This window comes from Cervus canadensis, chromosome 13 (assembly GCF_019320065.1).
Source record: "Cervus canadensis isolate Bull #8, Minnesota chromosome 13, ASM1932006v1, whole genome shotgun sequence".
Classification (NCBI taxonomy): Eukaryota; Metazoa; Chordata; class Mammalia; order Artiodactyla; family Cervidae; genus Cervus; species Cervus canadensis.
In genome coordinates, this window is record NC_057398.1 from 42,750,189 (window position 1) to 42,760,653 (window position 10,465).

Sequence of the window (10,465 nt, forward strand, 5' to 3'; positions counted from 1 at the left end):
AAATCAAAGAGACACAAACAGATGGAGAAACATACCGTGTTCATAGGATTGGAAGAATCATTATTGTCAAGAAATGGCTATTCTACCCAAAAGCAGTCTATAGATTCAAAGCAATCCCTATCAAGCTACTGATGGTATTTTTCACAGAACTAGACCAAAGAATTTCACAATTTGATATGGAAATACAAAAAAACTCGAATAGCAAAATAATCTTGAGAAAGAAAGAATGGAAACTGGAGGAATCAACCTGCCTGAACTCAGGACTCTACTACAAAGCCACAGTCATCAAGACAGTATGGTACTGGCACAAAGACAGAAATATAGATCAATGGAACAGAATAGAAAGCCCAGAGATAAATCCACGAACCTATGGACACCTTATCTTTGACAAAGGAGGCAAGGATATACAATGGAAAAAAGACAACCTCTTTAACAAGTGGTGCTGGGAAAACTGGTCAACCACTTGTAAAAGAATGAAACTAGAACACTTTCTAACACCATACACAAAAATAAACTCAAAATGGATTAAAGATCTAAATGTAAGACCAGAAACTATAAAACTCCTAGAGGAGAACATAGGCAAAACACTCTCCGACATAATCACAGCAAGATCCTCTATGACCCACCTCCCAGAATATTGGAAATAAAAGCAAAACTAAACAAATGGGACCTAATGAAACTTAAAAGCTTTTGCACTACAAAGGAAACTATAAGTAAGGTGAAAAGACAGCCCTCAGATTGGGAGAAAATAATAGCAAATGAAGAAACAGACAAAGGATTAATCTCAAAAATATACAAGCAACTCCTGCAGCTCAATTCCAGAAAAATAAATGACCCAATCAAAAAATGGGCCAAAGAACTAAACAGACATTTCTCCAAAGAAGACATACAGATGGCTAACAAACACATGAAAAGATGCTCAACATCACTCATTATTAGAGAAATGCAAATCAAAACCACAATGAGGTACCATTACACGCCAGTCAGGATGGCTGCTATCCAAAAGTCTACAAGCAATAAATGCTGGAGAGGGTGTGGAGAAAAGGGAACCCTCTTACACTGTTGGTGGGAATGCAAACTAGTACAGCGCTATGGAAAACAGTGTGGAGATTTCTTAAAAAACTGGAAAATAGAATGCCATATGACCCAGCAATCCCACTTCTGGGCATACACACTGAGGAAACCAGATCTGAAAGAGACACGTGCACCCCAATGTTCATCGCAGCACTGTTTATAATAGCCAGGACATGGAAGCAACCTAGATGCCCATCAGCAGATGAATGGATAAGGAAGCTGTGGTACATATACACCATGGAATATTACTCAGCCATTAAAAAGAATTCATTTGAACCAGTTCTAATGAGATGGATGAAGCTGGAGCCCATTATACAGAGTGAAGTAAGCCAGAAAGATAAAGAACATTACAGCATACTAACACATATATATGGAATTTAGAAAGGTGATAACGATAACCCTATATGCAAAACAGAAAAAGAGACACAGAAATACAGAACAGACTTTTGAACTTTGTGGGAGAATGTGAGGGTGGGATATTTCAAAAGAACAGAAAAAAAAGAAAAAAAAAAAAACAACAAAAAACATGCCAGGTCTTTTATGTAATTTCTGCTGCTGCTACTTTGCTACCACAGTAGAATTTAGTATTTGTGACAGAAGCTATCCCCCAAGCTTAAATTATTTACTACATGACTTTTTACAGAGGACAAGCTTTATATCTGACCAAGTGGTTGAATACTTATCCCAGGTGTTACACATTAATTGGCACCTACCAAGATTTTAGAATCTTGGTTAGAGTCAGTCACCACATCACTGGAGAATAGAAGCTTCCTCCCACTCCAGGTTCTAGTTCATAAAATGCTAAATTTTCCTTCCTGGTTCTTGTGCTTGAAGCAGTGGCTGATTGGTTTCTTATTTTTCCCTCTTCCTTGTGTTAAATACTTTATTTAATTCTATTGTCCACTGCAGCTCAGGTTTAACTAGAAATCCCAGTGATTCATATCTGTTTTGATTCTATAAACAAAAAAGCCCCAGAATAAGAATAAAACATGGACTCCAATAAATCTTCCTCTTGTAATGGAGAGGAAGAGCGTGCCAATATTTACTGAACGCAGAAACCACACCCCAGCAGGTGCGTTCATGAATTACTTTATGAATGGGGCCTTGGACTCACTCATTCCTACGCAGATTACTCTGGATTGCCTCTCTTCATTAGCTTGTGATATCACGTATCTTTGCAAGAAGGTCATTTTGAATACAATGGCCAGAAATATCAAATGGAAAAATTACTAAAAAAGCCACCACTCATGTTGTTGGTAATGTAGTAAAGTTTCAAATTAGTTGTCAAATAGCCCTTCAGTATTTTGTTTCTTACAATGATATTAATTTGTCGTGTGAGAATCTGTGTGTATATTTTCTTAAAGTGACTGTCCCATCTTGAATGTCTCTTTTCATCGGTGACTAGCCTTAAAGATAGAAATAAATGCTCAGAGTATGTGGTAATGGTTCTGTGAGCACTCAGGGGACTCACACCCACTGAGCAGTACACCCTGGACCGATGATTTAAATGCAGTCTGTTCACTAAATGCTCTGCTTATGATAATCCTTAGCGAACTAGCTTCACCTAAACTGTATCGTCCCATGCATTGATCTAAAGGACTAATTCTCATCCTCTCCATCCCCAGAAGGCATACAAGTGTTTTGAGGGCCATGCATATAATTTGAAAAAGTGTAATCACTATTAAAATGTCATTTTTGACTGATTAAAAGCTCTATTATTCTGTTATTTTTACAATAAAAACTTCTGAGAGAAGTCTATATTTAAGTGCAATAGAGTAAAATTGAATGTTATTTTTACTATAACAAGTGGATACTGAGCACTTGTAACCTACTTGGCAGCTTAGATGGATAAGCCATCTATGTTTAATGATACTCAGGGACAGACATGGGTTTTGGAAGCCTGAAACATAATTTGGGGAAATCACACAAAAATATAGTACTTTTGTAAATTTTATAATATGTGACCATATTCCTGGGACCTTTCTCAAGAGTTTGGAAGAACCTGTGCAAGTGTAATATCTAACACTCGAGTTTGCTGCTGCTGCCAGTAACATTTTAAGAAAAGAAGTAACAACATGAATTAATATCTTCATGATAGAAAAGAGGAATGCTTTGGGGATCCTGAACTCTGAAGGTCTCCATCAGGAGCCTATAATTTTCATATGTTCACAGAGAGTTAATCAATAAAAAATTGCAGAAGCATGACTGTTACTATAGAGAGGTCAGTTGGGGTCCTTTTATTCCTCTCCAAGAGGATATATTTAATGAGTAGCCTCATGCATCTCCTTTTCCTGGACCCAACCCCTAATCTTGAACCATGGATTTTTCACCACTTTGTTGAGGAGAAACAAAGCAGAAGGAAAAATACAGAAGTGAGGGGGAATAAATTTATTTATTTTTAGTTGGAGAAAAATTGCTTTACAATGTTGTGTTGGTTTCTGCCACACATCAACATGAGTCAGCCATAGGTATACCTATATCCCCTCCCTCTTGAATAACCCTCCCCCCTTCCACCCCATCCCACCCCTCTAGGTTGTCCCAGAACACTGGATTGAGCTCCCTGTGTCACACAGAAAATTCTCACTGGCTATCTGTTTTACATATGCTAATGTATATGCTTCAGTGCTGTGAGTTTCTTCCTAAAGTCAAGGGGATAACTGCCTGAACACCATCAGTTTTTTATTTTTTAAACTTTTAATTTTATATTGGGGTATAGCTGATTAACAAAGTTGTGGTAGTTTCAAATGAACAGTGAAGGGAGCCAGGTATACATATATGTATCCGTTTTCCCCCAAACCCTCCTTCCATCCAGGCTGCCATATAACATTGAGCATAGTTCCAGGCGCTGTACAGTAGGTCCTTACTTGTTATCCATTTTAAATATAGCAGGGCTTAATACCTTCTTTTAGATCTTCCCAGGGTAAAGAATTCTCTTCTGAAAGGGAGATAACCCCAGGTCCATCTTATACTAAATACAAAGAGAGAAAAACAATTCAATGAAGTTCCTTCATGAGACGAGCACAGAGAACAGGCTGAAGAGGAGGCCCTAATGATGTAACCATCCCTTTATCTCTATTCTGCTATGCACTTTGTCTTCATAGCTCCTTTCACTCTCTGAAATTCTTTTTGTTTAGTTAGTTCAAGTTTTTCTGTATCCCTCACTAGAATGTAGTTTCCATGAGAGTATGACACTTGTCTGCCTTGTCTACCTTTGTACTCCACGTGCCTGCTACTGCTACTGCTAAACATGCCTAAAACATATTAATTGTTCATTGCTCAGTCATGTCCGAGTCTTTGCAACCCCATGGACTGTAGCCCACCAGGCTCCTCTGTCCATGGAATTCTCCAGGCAAGAATATTGGGGTGGGTAGCCATTACCTTCTCTAGGGAATCTTCCTGACCCAGGGATCGAACCCAGGTCTCCTACATTGCAGGTGGATTCTTTGACTGTCTGAGCCCCCAGAGAAGCCCCAAACATAATAAGTCTTCCTTAAATATTTGTTCGAGAGTTATATGACAAGTATTCTAATGCTTTTCTGGGACTAGACTTAGGGGGCTTGGAAGGGTGAACTGACCTATAATATCTAGAGATAAGTTTCATCATATTCTGCCTCACTGTGACTATTTTAGTTGACTTCAGAGTCTCTGGCAGAATAACAGAATACAATCTCGGGATCAGAGAAAGTAAGAGATTTTCTCAATCTCGTGTTTACTGTTTCCACTATATCAAGCCCAATTCTAAAATAAATGTCCCTGGAGCTTATATATTTTATGTGTTTTATGACTTTGTAATATCTTCTTTCGTTTTCTCTCAATTGCGTTCCTTCCATGACTATAAAAATTTGCATCCCATAGTAAGCCGAGGTTTTCACTTTGTGCTCCCTGGAGCCCCAGGGTCATTTTGGAGGTGCCTCCAGGGCGATTAGGGAGGATGAGGGTAGAATTACCTACAGCCCCAAGCCATCTACCCTTTCTCTTGATCACAATGTCTCTTTGAGTTGTTTTTATGTTTTGTCCTTGTCTGTATGATTTGAATTGATGCCTCCTGATTCCAAGGTTTAAACAAAATATTTGAACACCATTCATCTTTGACATCATCTTCTGGCTATGAAAAATCCCAGATGCTTCTATGAAATTCTAAACATCTGAGTCCCCTGAAAGATACTTCAAATCTGAATGTTTCCTCCCACAGTATTTGGCTCTTTTGCATTAAAGGCTAATTAATTATGCAAGTCTGTTTCAAAAATAAAGAAAAGATAACATACTTTTGCTTATTTATACCATAATCACAAAGGGGGAATGACAAGTACCAAGAAAAAAGTAAGAATACTTCTACACCCTTTCCTAGAAATTTAAAAAAAAAGTGCAGAATGTGAGATAGTACATTTTTTAGAAAAAAAGTTTTAACTAGGAGGATAAAGATAGACACCAGAGAAATGGTCTGGCTTTACTTTTATTCATTACAGTGGCTTTTAGTTAGAATACCTGAGCCATTCAAGCTGTGATCCCAGTTGAGGTTATTGCATTTCTGATTGTTGTTGTGTTAGCTGCTCAGTTGTATCCACCTCTTTGCGACCCTATAGACTGTAATCTTGGAGAAGGCAATGGCACCCCACTCCAGCACTCTTGTCTGGAAAATCCCATGGACGGAGGAGCCTGATAGGCTGCGGTCCATGGGGTCGCTAAGAGTCGGACACGACTGAGCGACTTCACTTTCACTTTTCACTTTCATGCATTGGAGAAGGAAATGGCAACCCACTCCAACATTCTTGTCTGGAGAATCCCAGGTACGCTGGAGCCCGATGGGCTGCCGTCTATGGGGTCGCACAGAGTCAGACAGGACTGAAGTGACTAAGCAGCAGCAGCAGCAGACTGTAATCTGCCAGGCTCCTCTGTCCATGGAATTCTCCAGGCAAAAATACTAGAGTGGGGTGGGTTGCCATTCCCTTCTCCAATTTCTGATTAAGCATTTCTTTTTAAAACTCTCAACAGATGCCAGGCACTCTATGAATACTGCTTTTCTACAGATACCTAATACACAAGATTAATGTGCTTTCTTAGTTTACCCATTCAGCTATTTGAATAATATGGCTTTCTTTTATTCAATGTAGCCCTTGTTTATTTACATTATAAAAAAATACCATTATTCAAAATGTTAACAATTTGATTTGTTTCTAATAATTTTGAAAATTTAAATATTTAACTCTAAAATACAATGATTGAAAAAATGCTTTAGCACATTTTATGTATGTATGTGTGTGGGTGGGTGTGTTTTACTTGAAATTCAATGCTTTAGGAACAGTTGCTATTCTTGAAGTATACAGACAATAAGGAACTATCAATTTACCAATTGCAGATGAGATTTTAATGGTGTCCTTGCAGTTATACCTTACATTCTGCGTTATTCAGTCTGTATCAAGCAGGTCTAGTCTGTATGGAATCACTGACTGGCCATTCTTAGCTGAGCAGATTCTATTTTCTCTATGCACTGTGCTTTAGTAAGTCATTTTTTTTCACTATATTGGTGTAACTTTGAAAATAGGTGATCATAAAAACAATCTATATTTAGGACAACTTTATTGTTAAATCTTTCTGGTGTTTTCAGTCCCAGATAAACACTATTCTACAATATTATTATGTTCAGTATAGGGCTTGTATGTAGCCAGTTCTCTTTCTATCATCAATTATATCTAATTAAAGGTATGTCAGTCCCTCAATGGAAGATGTTGAGGTCTTAATATCTTGACGGCCCGTACAATGTCTAGTTCAAGGTTCCCATTTAGTCAGGTTTATGGTGGGGTAGAGGTAGCTTTGTGGTGTGCAAATATCACTAACAAGAGATTTTCCTGGTCTTCTTGGTTCAAGGAGATGGGGAAAATGACTACGTCAGTCAGGAGACAGAACTAGAGCCATTAAGTATGGTGGTCAAGAACTATCTGGGACAGTCTTGAATTTAGGAAAACTTTTGAGGAAGGATGGAGAGGGAAGATATTGAAAGCCAAAATGAGGAGATTGATTAAGAGGAGACTGCAGAGGAAATCCTGGGCTCTGATGGAGCCAGAGAACATACGAGCATCACTCCTTACTAGACTGAGGATGAGCAAAAGCATGGAAGCCAGGGACCAAAGCTATCAAGCTGATCATGGAAGAAGGCAGGGTTAGGGCAGGCCCAAAGGCTGGCAACATAAAGGAGAAGGATTAACTCTGGAGGAACAGAGTGGGCAGTGAAAGAAAAATAGAACGAACACAAAGAGAGGCCCAGAGGAAAGCAGATGTCTGAGTTCCACTCCAGTTGTATTTATTCCTGATCATCACATGTCCCTGAGCCTTAGAGGCACCAGGCAGAGATCTGATAAATGCACATAATCAAATATGGTTTCTGTTTCTGTCTCTGGACTTTGCTTGCCCTCATTTGCTCCCTCATTCTCTTTCCTTCTAGCTCCCTCATTTTTGCTCTTGCTCATTCATTCTACAGGATCATAAAAATACAGTTAATATGCAATTCAAATCATTACTGTATCAACTTAACAAAAACACACACACACACACAACACTGCACAACCTAAATTTGAGAGTGATGTTTTATTTGCTGGAAAATTTTCAACTTCAGGGTTGGGAAGTAGTGTCTCAAGTAACTTTGAGAGAACTGCTCTGAGGAGGTGAGGGGAAAAACCAGGTTATATACAAATTTTGCAACAAAGGGCAGGTAGTCTGGATGTCAAAAGATTACTGTAAATTAAAACCAGATATCCCAAGTTAAGGAATTTAGCATTTTTTCATGTATGGGAAGATGCAAGAGTCTGGGCTCACTGAAATCATTTTTTTTGATATGCACCCCAGCTATCTGGGGCCAGTATCCTTTTCACATCATGAATTTCCTCAGGGTTCACTGTAGGGAGTGGCTGCAGTCTGATGGCTGCTAGATGGCAGGTATTCTTTCCTTCCTCAGTTCCCTCAGGAAGTTCCCAGCTCACTATTGGTGGTGGATGCAATTGCTGGCGACAGTGACATCCTTTGTTTACTGATGTGGCAGGAAATATTCCATTTCTCAGGTGTCATAGATAGTTAAAACCAAGAAAATGATATCACCGGCTCAGCAGGCTACATGAAAAAAAAGCAGAAGATAAGATATATGGTGTGATTCAGGATAGTGACTGAGATAAGGAAAAGTAGAGAAGTGAGGAGGGCAATTCAGAGAGGTTTGAATGATTGAACTTTTATGTGCCAGACACTAGTCTGGCATCTCTCTACATATTAATTCTAACCTTGAAATGGTGCTAGAAGGAGAAGGAGTAACTTGTTCAAGGTCACACAGCTCCATGACCAAACCAGTATTCAAGTCTGTCGTTCAGTCGCTCAGTTATGTCTGACTTTTTGTGACTCCATGGACTGCAGCGCGCCACGCTTCCCTGTCCTTCACCATCCCCTGGAATTTGCTCAAACTCAAGTCCATTGAGTCAGTGATGCCATCCAACCATCTCACTCTCTGTTATCCCCTTCTCTTCCTGTTTTCAATCTTTCCCAGCATCAGGGTCTCTTCTAATGAATCAACTCTTTGCATCAGGTGGCCAAAGTATTGGAGCTTCAGCCTCAGTCCTTCTAATGAATATTCAGGATGGATTTCCTTTAGAATTGACTGGTTTGATCTCCTTGCAGTCCAAGGGACTCTCAAGAGTCTTCTCCAACACCACAGCTTAAAAGCACCAATTCTTTGGTGTTCAGCCTTCTTTATGGTCCAACTTTCACATCCATACATGACTACTGGAAAAATCATAGCTTTGACTATATAAATTCAACTCTGATTTCCTCTGTTCAATACTATACATATTCAAGTCTGGGTTCCTCTATTTCATTACCTTCCTTCTGCTTCTTCTAAGGAAATTCTCTACTTTGGAAAGCTCCAATAGCTTGTGAATTCATGAGAGCAGTCCTTTCTTCATGCCCCCTTTCCTGATATTGGTGAAGATGCAGTTATTAGTATAGTCTAATATACCTGCTTTTGGGTATTCTGTAGTATCTTCTAGAGCAGGGGCCCTAAACTTTGGGATCTAATACCAAAAATTTGAGATGGAACTGATGTAATAATAATAGAAATAAAGTGCATAATAAATTTAATGTGCTTGAATCATCCAGAAACCATCCTCCACCCCTGGTCCGTGGAAAAATTGTTTACCACAAAACTGGTCCTTGGTGCCAAAAAGGTTGGGGACCTGCTGCTCTCCAGCTTTTCTTTCTTGACACTTCCCTCACCTTCCTTTAATGTTACAAATGTAAAAGCACAAATAAATAAAACAGCTTTTGAATAAATGTGACTCAAACAGCTTATGTAATGGTTCTTGAATACATGGTCTGCTGCTTCCTATCTGGTGTGTGTGTATGTGTGTTCAGTTGTGTCTCTTTGTGACCCCCATGGACTATAGCTGGCCAGGCTCCTCTGTCCATGGGAGTTCCCAGGCAAGAATCCTGAAGTGGGTTGCCATTTCCTTCTCCAGAGGGTCTTCCCATCCCATGGATTGAAGTGGGTCTACTGCATCGCCTGCATTAGCAGGCAGATTCTTTACCACTGAACCATCTGGGAAGGGTGGATGTAATTCTTAATTCTTCTGAAGTTACAGAATAACTTTTGTAGTCGCTATTCTCTGCCTCTGGCCATTTGTTTCCAACAGGAACATTATTTATAGAATCATTGGGAAGATGAAGAAACTGTATCCTATCTCCCCATGCTGGCAGAGACAACTGTTGTAAGCTGCTAGGAAATTGCCAAGTACTGTTGTGATGATTTCTGTATCTGATCCAAGAGGCTATTTACTCATGAGGCCCAAATCTTTCCGGTCCGAGGAAATACAAGTGATCCTTGGCTGAAGTCAGTATACCAAAGACACTAAGAAGTTATTCAGATTCTCATTTTGAAAGTCTCTAATGATAATACAAGAAAAGCCAAGCCCTGACACTATTTGGAAGATAAGGTTGTGATAAAAAAAAAAAAAAAAACAAACAAACTCATCACAGATCCAGATTTTTTCTGGTTCACCTTCTGAGTGGTGCTGTCTGGGAGAGTATGTTTCCTTGGGAAGGAAGTTGAGACAGAAGTTGACTTGTGATTCTGTGGGTTCCTGCCGGCCTCGCAGGCTTGCTATCTTTATTCCCCATGAAGTTGATTTATTTACCTTCTGATTCATTCACTGAACAAGATAAGTTAAACATCTACTATGTGCTTGGCTCTATGTAGGAACAGGGAAAATAATGCTAAGCAGAAACAAACATTCTTTTTACACTCAAGGAGCTTGCAGTTTAGTAAAGGAAAAACAGAACGGGGAATCACAGAGCTATGTAATTTCTTCCTGTGAGTGATGAGAAAATGCCAGCCAGGCTTTGAGAGAGTCTGACATAG